We start from the raw sequence: 20454 nt of genomic DNA, 5'->3' as shown, positions 1-20454 counted from the left end.
TTTGCATGGAGATTTTTTATTGCTGATTCTACTTCACTTATAGTGATTGGTCTATTCAGATGATATATATCTTCTTGGTTCAGTTTGGGTGGACTGTATGTTTCTAAAAACTTGTCCATTTCTTCTAAGTTGTCAATTTCTTTATTGCCATACAAGTGCTCTTCTGGAATCCTTCTGGCTGCACAAGGACTCTGTGTCAGGCAGATGGGCAGGAAGAATGATGAGAACATTGCTTCAAGGCTTTTTGCCAGATCACTAAGTCCTGAGTCAGTCAAGCAGAAAAGGAGACATGAGGCTCCAACAGCTGGAGGTATGTGGACAACTTAGGTGAGACTGACTTTGGTTCTTGGACAGAGGGAATAGTTTTGTGTCAGGTTGGAGGCCAGGAAGGTGGAGAGTGAGTTGGGCCCCTTCAGACAAGGGAGAGCAGGGCCATGTAGGCAGGTGAGAAGGGTGCTGGGAGTTAACTCCAGGAGTAGAGGTCTGAGGACTGCCAGCCTGAACCTCAGATCTCAGCCTGGCATTGGGCCTCCTCTGTCTGTTTCCACTCAGTCTCCTAGACCCCTCACATTCAAAAGCCCTCTATGCTGTAGGGTGGAATCCTCTTCCTCACAGGCTGGGTCATCTACTCCAGTCCAGCTCAATTGTCCTGCACCCTGGGAACTTCCCTCTACCTCCAAAGGAAGTTGATCCTACCTTCTCTAAACCTCAGGAGTAATGTTTCTTTACTTTGAGAAAACTCTTACTGCTCTGCACTGTAGTCACCTGGCAAAATGTCTTACTTCCTGTTATGGGCTGAACTGTGTCCCCCAAAATCCATATATTGAAGTCATAACCCCCAGCAACTCAGAATGTGACTTTATTTGGAGTACAGCTTTTAAAGAGATAATTGAGTTAAAATGAGGTCACTTGGGTGGGCCTTAATCCAATATGACTGGTGTCATTTTAAAAAGGAGATTTTGTACACAGAAACACACAGGGGGATGATGATGTGAGAACACAGGGAGAAGATGACTGTCTATAAGCTAAGGAGAGAGTTCTCAAGGGGAATCAAACCTGCCTACTTCCTAAACTCAGACTTCTGGGCTCCAACCAAAACTATGAATTGATAAATTACTGTTGTTTAAGCCACATTGCCCATGGTGCTTCTTATAGCATCTGGAGCTGACTAATACACTTCCTCTGAAGGTCTGTGCACTCTCATGTCAGGAGTGTAGTCTGCAAGTGAAAACATCCTTCTCCCTCCCCAGCTGGACTGCTTCAGCACCCTCAACCCAGTTTCCTCCTGGGACAGTCTCTCTGCCAGGTCCTGTTTCTTTGTCCAGGGAGCCAGATGACAGAACTCAAGGGAAGAGGTGAATGCTGAGGATCAAGAAGGGTAGGAGGCCCCAAAGACAGGAGCAGGATGAGTCTTTCATTTGTTTTTATTTGGTTTTTCTGGCTTGGTTTGGAGAGTGGCAGCTGTTGGACTATAAAACCAAGAAGGGACTGCTGAAAGCTGATGGGGCTGGGGGAAGGAAGGGGTGGAAAATTCCAGCAAGGAGACTGGGGTCTGAGGCAGAGGGAAAGAGCAGAGAGGCTTAGCAGGTCACCAGAGGGTCTGCCATGGGGCCTGGAACATGAACAGCATGTAGGAGCCAGGTCTGTGGAGTCACAAAGCCTGTGTCAGGCCCAGGTGAGCAGCAGCTTGCAGAGGTTGGTATGGAAACTGGGTCTGAGGAGGAGCAGACATGGCATCAGGGAGAGATGTGAGCTTCTGGATCTCATTGATCCAATCAATGAAGTAGGAGACACTGGTGAAGTCACTGGGGTAGATGGTATACTTGCAGTCCAAGCCCCAGCTGGCCAGCCCCACCAGAACCCAGGCATTGGTGAGGTCACAGACAAGAGGCCCCCCAGAATCACCCTAGGAGAGAGAAGGAAGTTAGTGTGTGTAGCTTACCCAATTCTGAGAAGACCATGTAGCAAGGCCAGGCTCATGAGCGTCTGCCATCAGGCTCACTGAAGTGGGCCTCTTTGAACATCCAACCGTCAGTCTCCCTCTGTGATCAAAGTCATTCAGGCAGGCACTGGAGTCATGCTTGAGGAAGCTCCTGAGTGACCCTCAGGACAGTCATGGATCTAAATCAACAACACCTGGACTCTTGCTCCCAGGGAGGCCTTGGTGGTCCAGCAAAAGTCTGAGAAGGGACAGCTGCCCCAACAGGCCCAAGAGGACTGCTCTGAGCGGAGCCTGGTGAGGTAAGGCCACTACAGACCCCAGTTCTTGCAAAACCCTGAGCTGCAGCAGAATATCCCCACTTGGGTCCTCTCCCGTTTTCATTCATTCATTTAGGCCTTTGGTTTTCTCTCAAATTCTTGGTTGAGCATCCTCAGAAAATACTCATACCCAGGCCTGGCAGAAGCAGCCAGCTTTGCTTGGGGAGCAGGATGGGATCCCCAGAAAGCTGTTGGGAATTACTGGAGTCCTGAAATACTGTCAGGGCAGGACCATCTGGTTGAAAATCCTCTCACTTCATCAGGAAAATGGAGCGTCTCATCCTTGGATGTAGGGGTAGTGGAGCAGGGGCCACAGTCATGCTTGCTGCTCTTCCACTCATCTGTCCAACATGCACATCAAGTATCCAGGGCAGCCTCCACCCTCGTGTATAGGGGTGAAATAACAAGGCTCCTCCTGTATGGTGCTTTTGTCAATAAGCCAGCTAGCCTGCCATTGTTAGATGTGGTGTGTGGAAATTAGCCATGAAAGGGACAGGACAAGAAGGTTGGAGGAAGAAGGATTTCCTGAGCTCAGAGTCTAAACAAGAAAAAGCCTAACTTTCTGATGCAGGAGCAGAGGGAGCAGTTAAGTGCAGATGAGGAGAAGAGGGATGAGCCAGATGGAAGATGCTGGGAGGGCCTGTAGGGCTGGGAAGGTGAATGGCTCTAGTCTGATTGATTCCTTTGATGTTCTCAGTGAAATAAGGAGCAAAAGCTCTAGCTGAGAGGGAGTGGTGGGGGGAAGTGGTGGGGGGAAGTGGTGGCTTGAAGGAGAGAGAAGGTTACATGGTGTGGCCAGCCAAAACTAACCCTCCAAGATTGCCCATCCTCATCTCTGGAACCTGTGGTTATGTCACCTTACATGGCAAAAGAGACTCTGCAGATGTGGTGGAGTTGGGAATCTTGAAGTAGGAAGCTTATCTTGGGTTATCTGGGTGGGCCCAAGGTAATCACAAGGTTCCTCACGAGGAAAGAGGGAGTTGAGAGGCCAGGGACAGATGAGGAGATGTAAGGACAGAAGCAGAGGTTGGAGTGATGTGCTTTGAGGAAGGAGGAAGGGGCTATGAGCCAAGGAGAGTGAGCAGCCTCTAAAAAGCCAGAAGAAAAAAGAAAACATTCTTCTCCAGAAAGAACATGCTTGGCCAGCAACTTGATTTTAGACTTTTGACCACCAGAAAGCCTAAAGTGATAAATTTCTCTCATTTTAGCAACCCACTTTGAGGGGATTGGTCTCAGCAGCCCCAAGAAAGTCATACATTAGGCTTTTTGGAAATAGGGAATATCCCATCATCCTCTCCACTCCTCCCCTCTGTGGTCCCTGCCTGGAGTACCCCTGGCCCTCCCCACGGTGTACTCACTCATAGTTTCTCAAGGCCAGGGGAAGACCTGGTCCTTGTCCACTCCAGGCCTCAAGGATTCACACAGATGAGCCATGTGTTTGCTGATATTATAAATGGAGATGGGAAGGGCTCCAACAGCCTCCTGGCCCACAGAGAGCTCTCAGAAGGCAGAGGGAACCCAACACGAATATATCCCATGCAAAGTGAGCTGTGGTTTGCACTACTGTAGAGAAAGAGTAAACTGTGTGTATGTGTGCATAAACAGTGTGTGCATGTGTGTCTTGAGTCAGTCCAGGCCAGTGAATTCCACCTTAAGTGAGAGAATTGTCTAAGACAGGCCCAACACAGGTACAATTAAGATAGAGGAGAGCAGACCAGGCCAGGACAAAGAAAGCCAACACTTGTTAAGTGCCTACTGAGTGCCAGGCACAGTATTGAAATTTTTATAGGAACCTTATTAAGTGGAGGCTGTTAGTGACCCCATTTCATGGGTGACGAAACTGAGCTAAGGCCACAATCCCAGTAAACAACACATTAATTACTGGACCCAGGTCTGTCCTGCACCACTGTTTGAGTACTGAGTGTCCCTGTGGCCCTTCTCTCCTCAGACCTGTTTCTGGGTGCCCTGTGCAGAAGGAGGGACAATTTAGGGGAGAGAAGAGAGCCCTGGGTTGGAGGATGGGGGCCAGAACAGGTGATGTGGTAGAAGATGAATCTAGATGGAAACTCTCAGATAGCCTGGGGTGACTGAAAGGCTAAGGGAGGCAGGAGGGGGCCATCTGCTGGGACTCTGAGGCATCTAGCTCAGTGGTGTCGTCAGGCTGGGGGGATCTAGAGGAGGAGTGAGGTCAAGGGGCACTGTGGATGTCTGGCAGGCAAGCAGACAAGGGCTCCAGCCCTGAGCTCCATTGGCATGACTTCTGCAAGGGGAAGGCAGTTGGAGGACAAGGCTGGAAGTGCGGTCTAGGGTGACAGCCAGATGGGGATTCGGGAAGCAGTGGGCTGAGCCCTTTGTTTCATATCTGGGTGCAGCTGACTCTGTGAGAAGGACAGTCCAGTCCAGACAGTCAGAAAGTCCATACCCATTGGTTAGGGCCTGGGAACCAGGAAACCTGGGTCCCACCTCCCACCAACAGGGCAGGTGGCCAAGCTTCCTCCCTCAGGCTCAGCAGCTCACTGGGCCATCATAAGAGCTGCTGTCAGCAAGGATCTCCCATAGGCCAGGTGCATCTCATCCCTCCTGTGTGTGTTTCCTGAAGTGACACAGCTTATCAACACAAACTGAGTGGCACTACAAACAACAGAAATGTATCCTGTCACAGTGCTGGAAGCCAGAATCCAGACATCGAGTGTCTCTGTGTCTGTCCCCCTTCTTATAAGGAACACAAGTCATTGGATTTAGGACCCACAGTATTTTCAGAATGGTGCCATCTTGGGATTCTTATCTAGTCACATCTGCAAAGACTCTATTTCCAATTAAGGTCATATTCTGAGATTGCAAGTGGATACAGATTTAGGGGACACTATTCAAACCACTATACCATTCTTTCAACAATGCCATGAAGGAGACCTCAGAATCCCACAATGTGAATAAGGACACAGGCTCAGGAGGTGAAAAGCCCACCAGAAGTTGCAGGGCAGGGACACATTGCAGGGCAGTGTCTCTAACTCTGGAGCCTAACACTCTCCCCTCCACTCCACAGTGCCATCTGTGAAAAAGATAAGATGTCAGCTTGGGAGGCTGGGCCCAAGGGGGATGCAGTGGGTTTGGACTCTGAGCACAGAGTCCCAGCTTGCTCTGCCTTAGTTTAGGGTGTCACTTTCCCTCTCCAGGCCTGTCTGCCCACCTATAACATGGGGCATGACCTTCACAATCCATATATTCAACAGTGGACTCATATCTCGAATATGGAAAATCATACAAATAGACCAAGAGCCCCTAAAGGAAAAGACAGACAACCCAAGAGAAAAATGAGAGGGGAAAGAACTCGAAGGGAAACTTTATAGAAGAAGACATCCAATGACAATAAATATATGAGAATATATTTAATTTGTCATAAGGAAAATGAAGATAAAACCACATTAAAATCAACATGAGAAAGGATAGAAAGTGCTAAGTGTTGATGAGGACAAAAACTCTCACCCACTGCTAGAATGAGTGGCACTGTGGCAACCACTTCAAGAGGTTTGGTAATATCTGCCAGAGCTGAATATACACATCCCTTTTAATCCAGCAGTTCCCCTCATGGGCTTCTATGAAATGCAACATGAAATATTTGGAAGTGAAATGAAATAGAAAGCTTGCAAACTACTAGTATCCCCATCAAAAGCAGAACTGACCATAGAACTCAGTGCCTACAACAGACTCCTGTAAGGCAATGAGAATGAACAAACTATAACCACAGGCAACAGGAGGGAAGAATCTCACACATATAATGTGAAGCCATGAAAGACTGACAACCGGAAATAAATTATACTTACCGAAAATTCATAATCTAAGGTGTTGGAAGTGAAGATGGTGGTTTCCCTTGAGTGCTGGTGACAGGAAAGGGACATGAATGGGGCCTTAGGGTTTTGCTCACATGTTGCATCACTGTGTGAAAATTCATCCACTACACACCTATGAAAACAGTATGAATATACTCTTTTGTAAGTATATTATATTTCAATCAAAAATTTAAAACATGTCTCAAAAATAGATGCTGTCTGAGGGTCTTGCCAGTATATGCTCTTAAGTGCAAAGGGCTTAGGAAGGGGTAGCCTGGGGGACACTGCCAAGGGATGGAATCCAGGGAAGACACATAGAGGGAGGAAACAGGAAGTCCTGGGGGCTCTCCAGAAGGAGAGTTGAGGCAACACAGCCCCCCACCCTCCACCCTCAGCAAAACATGGAGGACCTGAGAACAGGCAAGGGAAGAACAGAAATGGTCTCACACACTTGCAGATGGCCTTTCCTGTCAAGAAGTCCCCAGCACACAGCATCTCCTCATGCACAGAGTAGTTCTTGCCTTTGCCAACTCTTTGATCATATAACATATTACAGACATTGTTCTCATTGAAGCCCACCTTTCCCTCCTGGAGATGGAAGAGTTCGAGCAGAGGCACCATGAGGATGAGGAGGTAAGAGAAGTGCACTGCAGCTTAGCTACAGGCCACTCCCCACTCCCCACTATTCTTTACTGCTCACCACTCACCCCTGAGCGTGGGGTTTTCTCAGCACAGCTGAGCTCTCAGCACTGTTTCAGTCTTCTACCTCTGCCTAAGAAGCCCTCTCCCGTTTCTCGAACTTTTCCAAACTCATCCAATTCCCTCTACCTCTCTCATAGCAACAGACCACAACTCTTTTCTTCCACAAATCCCACCAACACACACCCTTCACTGGTGCTTAGCAACCATTCACCAGCCTACTTACCCTTTCACAAACCGTCCTATCCTTTCTCCATTTGTCTATCACTAAACTTTCCTTCCACCCACCAATCCCTCCATCTATCTACCTAGCTTTCCTTTTGTCCTATTCATCCACTCACCCTTCCATCCATTTGACCATCCACCCATCTTTTGACCCATCTCTCCATTCTCCCCTCCATCTACTGATATGTCCACTCACTGCATCTCTCTACCCACTATCCTTTCACCTACCCACCCACCCATCTTCCCTTATCCTCACTCATCTTCCCACCTACCCCTCCCCAATCCATCCTCTCATCCAATCACTCACTTATTAATCTGTCCTCATGTTAAGTATTTTTTAGACACTAGTGACACAGGAGAACATTTTCGGTTCACGGAGATCTGGTAAGTGAAGTGAATAAGTAGCATTATTTTAGATCTAATAAATGGTGTAAAGGGAATAGGGAGATGTGGTATGAGGGGTTGCCTATTTTAGCTCATGTGAGCCAGTAAAACTCCTCAGAAGAGGAGCTGAATTGTTCGTGTAAAGAAATGAGTCATACCAAGATGAGCAAGCAGAGCAAGAGAGGCTAGGCTGACAGCCACGGTGAAGGCCCCGAGGTGGGGGTGGCTGCAGCATATTCAAAGCAGGAAGGAGACCTGGTGGCTGGGATGGCATGAACAAGGGATGCAGTAGGAGATATGCAGGGAGGATTGGGGGCCGATGTTATTCAGAGCAAAGGTACGGAGTCTGGACTTCTTTTGAAGCATAAATGAGAAGGCACTGAGGGTAGTAAGCAGAGAACTGGAATGTCTCCTGCTCTAAAGGAAACACTCAGCTGTGTGGAGACTAAAGCAGAGCACACAGGGTGGAGCTAGGAGACCAGTCTGGAGGTGCAGGCAAGAAATGATGGTCTATGGGACCAAAGTGCAGCAGTAGAGCACCTACCACTTGCCAGGTACAGGGCACAGACTGGAATATTAAAACCAGAAAGACAAGGTCCCTGTTCTCAAAGAGGAAGCAGTCTTTCTGTGTGTATTTGTGGGTGTGGGTGTGGTGTGTTGTGTTTCTGTGAGTATTTCTGTGGGTGTGTGAGTATGTATGGTATGGGAACACTGGGGACATGGTTCTTCTATGACAGGGAGAGTTACTGACGCACTAGCAGGCACATCCTACCCAGTGAAGATAGGGTCCATCCAAAATGCCCGTAGACCTCTGCTGAGAAACTCTGTACCGAGTAATTACAAATATATTTGCTTTTTCCACCTAATTATGCACCATAAGCATTTCCCCAAACCATAAGCAGTCCTCTCTTTAATAAAGACCCTTGCTCATAAGTCTTTGCCTATATTTCTCCTTTTTCAATCTTAAAACACTCAAAATTTTTCCTGCATTATTCAGTTCACCTAATAAGCCTACAAAGTAGATAGCTGACCTGGGTTGGGAGAAGAGCAAAGCAGGCTTCAGGGAGGTCAAACACTCTTAAGTCATAATAATTCTAACTTGATCCTGCAGGCTCAGAGATCAGAGGTCATAAATGTGTTTTCTCTCCACTTTTCCCAAGAGCCTCCTATAGCAATGGGAAATCAGTGTGTCGGTGGCCTGGAATGAACCAGTCCCCAATCATGACTTCTGAGTTGAATCAAGTCAACTCACATCCATGGTTGATTAAAACCTTAGAGTCAATACTCAGAAAGACTCCAAGAACCCAATTCTTGATTCCAAAAGTCAAAGATTCCCAGATTTTCAGAGATCTGGACTTAGGGAACACTGAATCTTTAGAATCACACACTTTCACAACTAGGACATCAGTCCAGTCCTTTTGATATGAGGCACGGCAAGCCAAGGTCCAGTGGCCACTTTGCCTGGGGACTCCTCTGTCCTCCTCCCTTTCTCCTCCTCCCTGCCTCATCTGCCCCCCAGCCTCTCCTATGCCCCCTTACTTTCCTCACTGAACACCCCCCAGCCAGATATCGCAGGATGTGTTACTGGGTAGCTGCATGTCAGGAGCTGGGAGGCAGGCGGGGATGACATAGGAGGTGAAGTTCACGGGAAAGAGCAGCTTCAGCACGGCTATGTCATTCCCAAAGGTTTAAATTTATCAAAGTCTGGGTACATGATAATCCAACTCATGCATATATTCTGGGTGTGCCTGGTGTGCTGGTACAGCTGGGGTGTTTCCAAACAAAACCCGGTAGTTCTTCAGGATGTGAGATTTTTCTGGAGGAGGAAGGGTGTATTTTCACCATCATATCTGAGTGTGGGCTAGCTCTCTTTGCATCCTCATCTAACTGCCCACAGCCCTCTGGGCCCCTCTGCCCCCCATGATGCCAGGCAGCTTTTGTCTCCCCATTTCTAATGATAAGGAGCCCTTCTTTCTTGAGGATAATTGATATTCTACTTACAACCACAGCATATGGCTTCTCCATCACACACTAGAATTGGAGGAGCATTGAATCTTAGGGCTGGATGGTGGAATAGGGGGGGTCATCAAATGAAGGCCTTTTGATTGTACACAGAAGGAGTTCTGGTTCAATTCCAGCTCTAACATCACCCTTCTGAAGGCTCCCTACATCCCCCCTTCCGGCCCCACACTTTTCCCGACCCCTCCTTTCTTTAAACATCTTCCTGTCCAAGGGCTGCATCTCCACTCGTTATAAACACTTAGAACAGATTTGTTAAATGAGCAAATGAGCACAGGAAATGGGACCTTGCCTTGTTCCCTGAATACAAGTGGTGAAACTTCCCACCTCCCTGAGCTTGCATGCATGGCTCATCTGCCCGGACACCCTCCCCCTTGCTCCCCTCCAGCAAGCCCCTCCCTCTCCACAACCACTGGAGCACAGAGCTTCTCCTGACCTCTCCCACCACCATGTGGTCTGCCCTTCTCACCCATGTTGGGCTTTCTCTTCTGACAGGATGGAGTCATGGTGAGGTGGGGGCTTGCCATCCTTAATGCCACAGAGAAGCATGCATGGAGTGTGGCACAGAGTAGGTACTGGCAGGACTTTGCGTTCTCAAAGCTCCAGCTCCTGGACCTGGGCTGTGATGCCCCTGCTCCCTGGAGAGCCCTCTTCATCTGTTCAGAAGCTGGGCACTGATACAGGCCCAGGACGAACAGTGAGTTAGACACCTGAGCAGCTATGTCACTCTCCCAGGGAAACCCATCTCCCATTTATGCAACCTGGCAGCAGGGTTCACCCCATTCACACCAGTGACCACAGCTCTTTCTGGGAATTCAGTTTTGCACAAGTAAGAAGAAGAATGGACCAGCTGCTGGCCATACACACAGTTCCAATTCCTTGCCTAGAGTCTGACACCCAGGAATGTGGGGACACTGAGAAGAAGCTGTGGTCTGAGGTTGGTCCACACCTCATGGTAGCCAAGACCAACATTATCAGTCTCCTGGGGTGCATCTGTGTTGGGGGACAGGTACAAGGGCTGAAGGCAGAGCATGAGGAGGATCAGACAGGTGAGTGTGGAGGATAGTCCAGGTGGAGGGTACACAGGTCAAAGTCAGGGATGACATGCATTTGAAAGCCACAGACTGCCCCAGAGAAAAGCCCAGAAGACTGTTGTGGGATGCCCATCACCACTGTTCTCCCCTTCCCCTGCAAACCCCTCCCCTGCCAGCACCTCTGCTGGCACCCTAGGAGGGAGGACTCACTTGAGAAAGCAGTGGGCAGCAGAAACCAGCCAGTGGGAGTTGATGAGGGTGGCTCCACAGACATGCGAGCCTTGGCATAGCAGGCTGGCTTGCCATGGCCACTTGCCCGCCACCACATCCAGGCCACCATAGATCTTCCCTATCACCTTGGGTTTCCCTCACACTGTGGAGATGCCCCTGCCTCCTATGACACTGGTAGTACCTCAGATGCCACTACCAGGGAGGGCCTGTCCACTTCATAGTTAGGAAACCAAGGCCAAGCATCCAGAGGCCTAGCCAAAATGACAAGGTGCCACTAAGAACTGGACAGCAGAGGACAACTGAGCAAGGCCTTTGGGGATGAGGGCTCAGTGGTCTGGTGGGCGAGGCAGGGGGACCAAGGGCAGCCACAGCAGCTGACACAGCAGCATCTCCATGGTGACGGATATCCCTGCATGAGCCTGTGAAGGGCTGGGCCATCACAGCCATTACTTCCCTCACTTAGCATACCTCAGTGCCTACTCTGCAGATCCAAGAACTGCAGGCCTCAGAGGCTGCCAATATTACTTGCTCAAGGTCATGGTTGCTAAATGCTTGTGCCCCCTCCACTTCATCCCAGTATATCAGGGAAATAGGTTCACAGGCAGAAGTGTGTGGTGCTGTGTGACCTCAGGAAAGTCACTCCCCCTCTCTGACTCAGGACCCTCCATTTCTAAAAGAGGGAGTGGGCTAATGAAGACAGCCCTGGTTCTAGGACTCACACTTGGGAGGGCAGGAGTGTGCCCAGGCCCCCTGAGAGTGGGCATCCCGGTCTAGGGCTTGTGCTCCCAGGGCCTCAGGGAGGGAAGTGAGACCCCTGGGCCCCAGACTAAGGGCCACTTATTTAGCAGTCCTGGTGCTTTCCGCCAGCCAGCCTCCCAGCCTCAGGACCAGACCCTGCTACCTGACCCGTTCCACAGCCCCACAAAGGTCCTGGGGCAGTTCCCTCCCAGAGGCCCCACTGTGGGGGCCTGTGACCCAACCTGTGTTGAGGTGATGTCTGGGCTGCCTGTTTGGAGGGAAGGGCAGAGAGAAGATGAGATACAGTGACTCAGGTCACCCAGGCCCTGGTCACAGCGCATCCCACTGAGGCCCTCTTGTGTAACCCGTCTCAACCCCGCCCTGAGGCCCCAGTTGCACCTGAGGCTCCAGGAGCCAACCACTGCCCATCAGGTGTCAGAGCACCACTCTCCACTGGCCTCTTCGCACCTGGAGCCTGACCAAGGGCGGCCAAGTCCCTGTTGGAGGACCCCCACAGCTCCAGGGTGGCTGGGGGAAGCAGCAGCGTCCAGAGGAGGGCCACAGGCTGGCCTTGGACTTCAGAGATCCACACCTCCATGCCCATTATCAAGGTTGCTGACCCCTGCCTGACCCCGCCCTGACCCTGGTCTTAACCAGCCTTGAGTCTTAACCTAAGCCTGGGCCCTGGCCCTTCCCTGACCCTGCACAAGCCCAGCCCTGCTCCCATTCTGGCCTTATTAACTGTTTAAACAGCTCTGTTGAGGTGTGATTTATATACCATGAAGTTCACTTATTACAAGGACAATTCAATGATTTTCAGTACATTTTTATTTCCTTATTTTTATTTAGATAAATTTTGTATTTTAGAATAGCTTTAGATTTATGAAAAAGTTGCAAAGACAATGCAAAGAGTTCCCATATCCCTCTCACCCAATTTCCCCTAATATTAAAATCTCATATTTGTATGGCCCATTTGTCACAACTGGTGAGCCAATAGTGACACATTAGTATCAACTAAAGTCCATTCTTCATCTCTTTTTCATTTTTTAAAGTTTAAAGTGTACATTGACGGTGAAATCAAAAGCTTCACAGATGAACAAGAGCTAAAACATTTCAGCACCACCAAACCAGCTTTACAACAAATATTAAATAAGGAACTTCTCTAGTCATCAAATCATAAGAAAAGAGAACAAAAAGAAGAAAGGTTAAAAAAAAAAAAAAAAAAAGACCTAGAACATATTGCTTTGGCTGTTCAGGGATTTTGTGGTTCCTGAAAAAATCTGGAATTATTTTTTCTAGTTCTGTGAGGAATGTTGTGAGTATTTTGATGGGGGTTGCATAGGATTTGTGGATTGATTTGGGTAGTGTGGCCATTTTGAGACTGTTGATTCTTCCAATCCAAAGCACAAGAAATCTTTCCATTTCCTTGCGTCATTTTGGTTTTCAGAGTATAGGTAACCCCCTTGGTTAAGTTTATTTCTAGGTATTTTGTTGTTTTCAGTGTACTGGAAATGTTTATGCTGGTTATAATTCTGGTTTTTGAAATTTAAAAAAAGTGAATGAAGGGCCACAAATGGCAAAATATCCTTCTTTCTTATGGGTGAGTTTTATTCCATTACGTATGTATATATATATGCTGCATCTTTATTATCTATTTAAATATTGGTGTGCACTTAGGAGGCTTCCATATCTGGGCAATTATAAATAATGTTGCTGTTAATAGCAGGATGTATGTATCTTTTTGAATTAATTCTTATTTTGTGGTTGGCTTTATTCCTTTGATAACTATGTAATTTTAAAAAGCTAAAGCTCTAAACATTCTTAGAAACACTGAACAGTACATACATGTAAATTTAAAAATATATGTGCAGTAAAAAAATAAAAGAAGAAGAAGAAAAAGAAATGAGCTATCAAGCCATGGAAGACATGTAAGAAACTTAAAAGACATAGCACTAAATGAAAGAAGCCAGTCTGAAAAGGCTACCAACTGTACGATTCCAACCAAATAATAATCTGGAAAAGGCACAGCTGCAGAAACAATAATAAGATCATGGTTTCTAGGGGCTTGGGGAGAGAGAGGAAGGGAGGAATGAATAAATGGAGCACAAGGGATTTTTACGGCAATGAAGTTATTCTGTATGATACTACAATGGTGGCTACACGTCATTACGCATTTGTCAAAACCCATAGAAGGTACAACATCAAGAGTGAACCCTTATGTAAACTGTGGACTTTGGTTGATAATAATGTGCTCACGCTGATTCTTCAATTGCACCAAATATGCCACGTTGATGAGTGATGTTGAGGGTAGGGGAGTATATATGGTTGAGTGGGGAGGGCTATGTGTGAACGCTCTGTATTTTCTGCTAAATTCTGCCGTGAACCTGAAAGTGCTCTAAAAACGTAAAGCCTATTAATAAAAAATACATATATAAACAAAACAAAACAAAAAAGAAAGCTTGCTGACATTTCCATATCAATTGCTGTAAATCTATGATTAGTATCAGGAAAATTGGCATCTTTACTAAGCTGAGCCTTCCAAATCATAAAAACAGTGACTCTCCATTTATTTAGAACCTCTTGCATTCTTTCATCAGCACTTCATAGTTTTTAGTTTACAAGTTCTATATGTATTTTATTAGATTTACACCTATGTACTTCATTTTTTCCAGTAATTACAACTGGTGTTTTATTTTGAAAGTATGCTGTATGAATATTTGTTTTTATTATTTAAAAGTGCAGTTGATTTTTGAATGCTGATATTACAATGTTACTGAACTCACTTATCAGTTCTAGAAGTTTTTTGTAGATTTTTTTTTTTTTTGGATTATCTCCATCTACATAGATAATCATGTCACCTGCAATAGCAATAATTTTATTTTATTTCTTCCTTTAGAACTGGAAGGACTTTTCCTGTCTTTTGCAGTATCTATAATTTCCAGTACTATAAAGAATAAGCATAGTAAGAGTAAACACCTTGCCTTGTTCCCGGTCTTAGGGAGAGAGAATTCAGTCTTTGATCATAAGAAGTAGTTTTAATTGTAGGTTTTTGTAAATGTTCTTTATCCATTGAAGTTGACTTCATCCCAGGAACACAAGGATGGTTCAACATACAGAAATCCATCAATGTAATACACCACATCAACAAGACAAAGGACAAAAAACACGTTTATCTCAATAGATACAGAAAAAGCATTTGATAAAGTGTAACACCCTTTACGATAAAAACCCTCACCAATGTGCGTATAGAGGGAACATATCTCAACATGATGAAAGCTATTTATAACAAACCTACAGCCAGCATAGTACTCAATGGTGAAAAATGGGAAACCTTCCCAATAAAATCTAGGACAATACAAGGTCTCACCACCCTTACCACTTCTATTCAAATAGTCTTGGAAGCCCTAGCCACAGCATTCAGGGAAGAAAAAGAAATAAAGGGGATCCAAATTGGAAAAGAAGAGTTAAAATTGTCTCTATATGTAGATGGCATGATACTGTATATAGAAAACCCTAAAAACTCCACACAAAAATTACTAGAATTAATAGAAGAATTCAGCAAGGTAGCAGGATACAAGAATAATGTAGAGTAATCAGTTGCATTTCTTTATGCTAATGATGAATCAATGGGAAAAGAAAGTAAAGAAACATTCCCTTTTAAAATATCACCCAAAGTAAAAAAACACCTAGGAATAAATCTAACCAAGGAGGTCAAAGACATATGGAGAACTACAAGACATTGATTAAGGAAATTGAAGAAACTTACAAAAACGGAAAGATATCTCATACTCCTGGATTGGAAGAATCAATAATGTTAAAATGGTCACACTGCCCAAGGCAATCTACAGATTTAATGCAATCTCTATCAAATTGCCCAGGACATATTTCACAGAACTGGAGCAAATCATAATGAAACTTATATGGAATCACAAAAGACCCAGAATTGCCAAAGCATTACTGAAGTAAAAGAATGAAACTGGAGGAATAACTCTCCCAGACTTCAGACAATAATACAGACCGACAGTTATCCAAACAGCATTGTATTGGTACAAAAACAGGCATATGGATCAATGGAACAGAATAGAGAGCCCAGAAATGAACCCACAAACTTTTGGTCAATTAATCTTTGATAAAGGAGGCAAGAACATACATTGGAATAAAGGTAGACTCTTTAGGAAACTGTGTTGGGAAAACTGGACAGCAGCATGTAAATTAGTGATGCTAGACCACTCCCTCACACCACACACAACAATAAACTCAAAATGGATTAAAGACCTATAAAAAGACAAAACACAATAAACCTCCTAGAAGAAAACATAGGCTGTGGAGAAATGGAAACCCTCCTACACTGTTGGTGGGAATGCAGTTTGGTGCAACCATTGCGGAAATTAGTATGGAGATTCCGCAAAAGATTAAGAATAGACTTACCATATGACCCAGCAATCCCACTCTTCGGCGTATATTCAGAAGGAACCCTAATTCAAAAAGACACCTGCACCCCAATGTTCACAGCAGCACTATTCACAGTAGCTAAGACATAGAAACAACCTAAATGTCCATCTAGAGGATGACAGGATGAAGAAGTTGTGGTATATTTATACAACGGAATTACTATTCAGCCATAAAAAAATGAAAACATAATGCCATTTGCAGCAACATGGATGTCCCTGGAGAATGTCATTCTAAGTGCAGTAAGCCAGAAAGAGAAAGAAAAATACCATATGATATCACTCATGTGGAATCTGAAAAAAAAAAAAAGAAAAGAAAAGACTAATAAACTTAAAATAGAAACAGACTCACACACATAGAATACAAACTTGTGGTTGCCAAGGGCAATCGGGGTGGAAAGGGACAGACTGTGAGTTCTAGATTTGTAGATAGTGACAGGTATATATAGAATAGATAAACAAGTTAATACAGTATAGCACAGGGAAATATATTCAAGATCTTGCAGTAAGTAGCTCACGGGGACATAGAATATGAAAATGAGTATATATGTATATATTCACGTATGACTGAAAAATTGTGCTGTATGCCAGAAATTGACACAGCATTGTAAACCAACTACAACTCAATAAAAATAAATTTAAAAAATATATGAAGGTCTTTCATATTTATTTATTCAGGTCATATTCATTGAGCACAATTTATTGAGTTATGCCAGAAACTGTTCTTGACTGGGAAGCCACTGGAATTACAGCTGCTATGTTGGAGGGCGCAGCACCAGTATGTGTCACACCATGGAGAAGAAAGACATTGTCAGATTTATACATTTCACATGTTGGCAAGGAGCAGTTCTGCTAAAATATAACCAGTTAAGAAATGCCTTATTGTAGGATATAGTAATGTTATGAGGGAATGCAGTGACAGAAGTTTCAGGCTCAATCTAAAAATGACTTAAAAGGGAGAGAGGAAGAGTAATATTTCATCAGGGCTTACCCAAGGATGATATTATTTTGGGGAATTATAGTCATTAGAGAGTTATACTCTGTAGTGAGTTGGCAGAGTTGTACTACATAGTGAGTTGGCGGTAATATCCCAAATGTAGGAAATATTCTGTAAAACAATCCAATTCCATTTGGGATTATCCACTCACATTTCTCAGTAGTCTAGGTTCTTTTTCTGGTATCAAATTAGAACACATTATCTTGACCCACTATGAAACTGCCTTCATTGAATTATGCCTAAGGGTAATATCCTCAGCATTTACTGAGGGACAGCCTTATGAATTTCATTGCCGCATCTGTCACGGAAGTAAGGACACTGTCTAACATCACTCATCCCTCCCTCATGTGACATTCCCTCCAAAAACGTCCCCCTGCCCTCCCTTCCCTCATCCCATCTTTCATTTGCTTTCTTTGTTTTAACTTCTGAATGCAATAAATGTAATTAAGTTCTAATGATACTAACTACATGGAACCCTGGCCATCCTCTCTCTTTGACTTCCTACTCCTTTTTATAACTCCTTAGTTCTAATTTATTTTCACTTGTGTTATTTTATTTCTTCCTTGTATTTTTTGGTAATGGGTCTTTTGCTCTGACTTCAAATAAGTAAAATTATTACTTCCTAGGCATTTTGCTATTGGGAAGAACAGCAGTGGCAGGAGGATTTGATCTTGCATGCCAGCACTGGGCAGTGGTGATGGCTGCCTGGAGCCTGGTATGGGGAAGGAAAGGCGTGCTCTGCTTGATTGGTAGTGTCTGCGGTGAGCATGTTAGGAGAACTCGTTGGCATTTCTACCAGGTGTTTGACATCTATGTCTTAAGTCGAATACATGACTATACTAATAACAAGAAAGCATAAACAAGTGAATTAATGGCTTTCTGACTTATAAACCAGTGATTTGTAAGTTTTATTGTCCCACACCCACTCTCCAAAGCATGATTATACCTATGTAAAATAAAATTTTAAAAAATTGGGATCCTTAACTGCGATAAAAAAAATAAAATAAAATAGTACAACCACCCCTGGCCTTTGCCAGGTTCCCCTAAGATCTGGATGCCCTGATTGTAAAGATGCAGAAACTGAAACTGTAGAGGATGGAGGGCTGTCTTGGTCTCCCAACCGGCACCCTGCATGCGGGAGAGTTGGAGGCCAAACCAGGCCCCTTTGGGCAAGGAAGTGGGCCAGGATGTCCACCCCTGCGTGGCTCCTTTGGAAAGGGGTCCGCTGCCGCCGCCGAGGAAACTTTCGCAACTGCAGGCTGGGGCTGCGGCAGGGGCCGGGCGGAGAAGCCTCCAGACTTGGAATTAGAGGGAAGTGGACCCAGAGGAAGTGGGATAGAGGTGATGGCCGGTTTAACGCCAAGAGTGTCCAAACGTGCAAAGTGCGATCCCTCGGCCCTTCCGAAGGAGATGGAGGGCGCCGTCAGGTCTCGAGCCTCGGGCTGGCCTTTGCGGGGTGGGGCGGGGAACACAGAACCGGGCCCGGGCGCGGGAGCCGGCTGTGGGGCAGAGAACTCGGTGGGCCCGGGGTGGGCGACTCACCCCGGCCGCCAAGCGGCTCCAGGGCTAAGACGTGCCCCCGGCCCAGCACGGCCCCAGCCCGGCCCCTACGGGGCGCCTCGGCCGTGGCGATCCTGGCGGACGTCCCCGCGCCGCTCCCAGACAGGCGGGCAGGACGGCTCGGCGCGGTCCCCGGGACACCCCGAGCCGGAGTCGGGGAGGGGCGGGGTGGGGAGGGCCCGGGGGAGGGGTGCGCAGGTGAGCGGAGGACTGGGGGTGGCCCCAGTGCCAACGAGGGGCGGGCCCCAATCAGCTGTCCTTCGCACCCCCTCCCTAGGAGCGGGGACCTCCGCCTGGGGACGCTCAGCCCTCAGTTCCCCAGCTGGTCAGTCTTTCTGCCGCCAAAAGGAAACCGGGCGGGGGTGAGGGTGGGGGGCGGCAGCGACCTGAAGGCAGCGCGGAAGGAAGTAGAGCCTCACGTGCTGGAGGTGGCAACAGCGGTGACCTGGACATCGGTATTCCCGCGCTCCCAGCTGTGTCCCTTGAGGCAAGTCACTCAGCCTCTCAGAAACCTGGTGAGATCGGAGGCGGAAGTGATTCCCACCACCAAGAAATCCTTTCCAACAACTGCGGAGCGCCTTGTGTTCTGGGCCAGATCTCTTCCTCACTTGGGTACCTGAAAGCTGGGAGGGGACTTCAGAAGCTGGGAGATTGAGCCAGGAGGGCAGGGGAGCAGCCCAGAGGCAGTGAACTTATCAAGGCTTCCCTGTCCCCACCCCCAGAGTCTTTTGGTCCCTGGGTTAACACCACCCCAGACCGTGAAAGGGGGCTGTGTGCGCTGGCAGCTGCTGAAAGGGAGGCAGCCTGGTGACCAGATGGGCTTGGTGGCCTCTAAGGTGACTTGGCTGGAAAAATCCCAGCAGGACCCAAATTCTCGGAGGAGATAAGGGAGCTAATGGATATGCAAACTTGCACCTGAGCCTCTGGGGGAGGGGCTGGAGGCCTTGGGAGCAATTGGCTATTAACAGGGAAGGAAAAAGCAGTCTGCCCCATCTCCTGCTCCCTTCGACCCTTCCTCCAAGAGCCAACACAGGAGCCATCATCAATCAGAGTCATAACTGCAAGATTCTAACTTTGTAAATTGGGGAAACTGAGGCCTACAGCTAATCCTTGGGAAGAATGAGCCAAGTGCCTGAATTGCCAGCCATTTTCTAACACCTTGATTTTCAGGCCAGGCCTTTCCCTGCTAGCCTCGGGTCTTCTGTGTTGCCCCCTCCCAACTCTATCCTCCTGAACAGTAGCACCCCTAGCCTCATTCCCTTCTCCCAGGTACAGAGAGGGAAACCAAGAGTGCCCAGCCTGGGGAAACTGCTTTGTTCAAATCTGGCAGGACAAGCCATGCAGATCCCACCCTGGGCCTCCCTGGAGAGTAGGGGTGGAGGGCTGGCAAGTCAGGTGGCTTCTTCCCTCCAAAGTGAAAGGGTGGGTGGTAAAGGGAGGGAACTTTTGCCAGATCTTGTCCTGAATTTGGAGAATATGGTGCTAAATTCTGAGCAGACTCCATAGTGACTCTGGGGCAGGAAGACATCTGGAGCAGGAAGCCCTGCCAGCAGGAATGCAGTGTCTCAGCATGAGGCTTGGTGTGGGCTCAGACCACACATACACACACACACACACACACACACCCCCAATGTACACTCCACTCTGGGCACCTACCCCCTCCCTGTGCAGATAAGCCTGAGCCCTCCAGTGAGGGGGCTGGGATCCCCCTTTCCAGGGGCCACGTGTTGCCCTTCCTTTTGCCTTCTGCTGCCCTGACTGTGGCAGCCCTGTCACCACCCAGAGGGTACTGTGGCCTGCAGGACCCCTTCTGCAGTCCCTTCTTCATCCTGCCTTCCACTGTAGGAGAATCAACTTCCTTTGAGTGATGCTTGCAGGAGTGGAAGGGGCCACACAGCCACCCCGTCACTGCCTACCTGAGGAGGGAGCAGCTGCGGTGAGTTCCTGAGACACATGACAGCCCCAGCAGAGTCATCACTCAGGCTGAGGCCTGCAGCTCTCAACCTGCATGGGGAGGTGCCAGCTTCAGGAAG

The 20454-nt window shown here is 47.1% G+C and overlaps 2 pseudogenes; both read right to left on the bottom strand.

Moving 5' to 3' along the window:
• Nucleotides 1-20454, bottom strand: part of LOC102507523 — a 367819-nt pseudogene that overhangs the window by 76138 nt on the left and 271227 nt on the right.
• Nucleotides 1447-12014, bottom strand: LOC102512281 (annotated as a pseudogene).

The sequence above is a fragment of the Camelus ferus genome, chromosome 11, assembly GCF_009834535.1.
Source record: "Camelus ferus isolate YT-003-E chromosome 11, BCGSAC_Cfer_1.0, whole genome shotgun sequence".
NCBI lineage: Eukaryota > Metazoa > Chordata > Mammalia > Artiodactyla > Camelidae > Camelus > Camelus ferus.
This window is presented reverse-complemented; position numbering and strand designations above follow the sequence as displayed.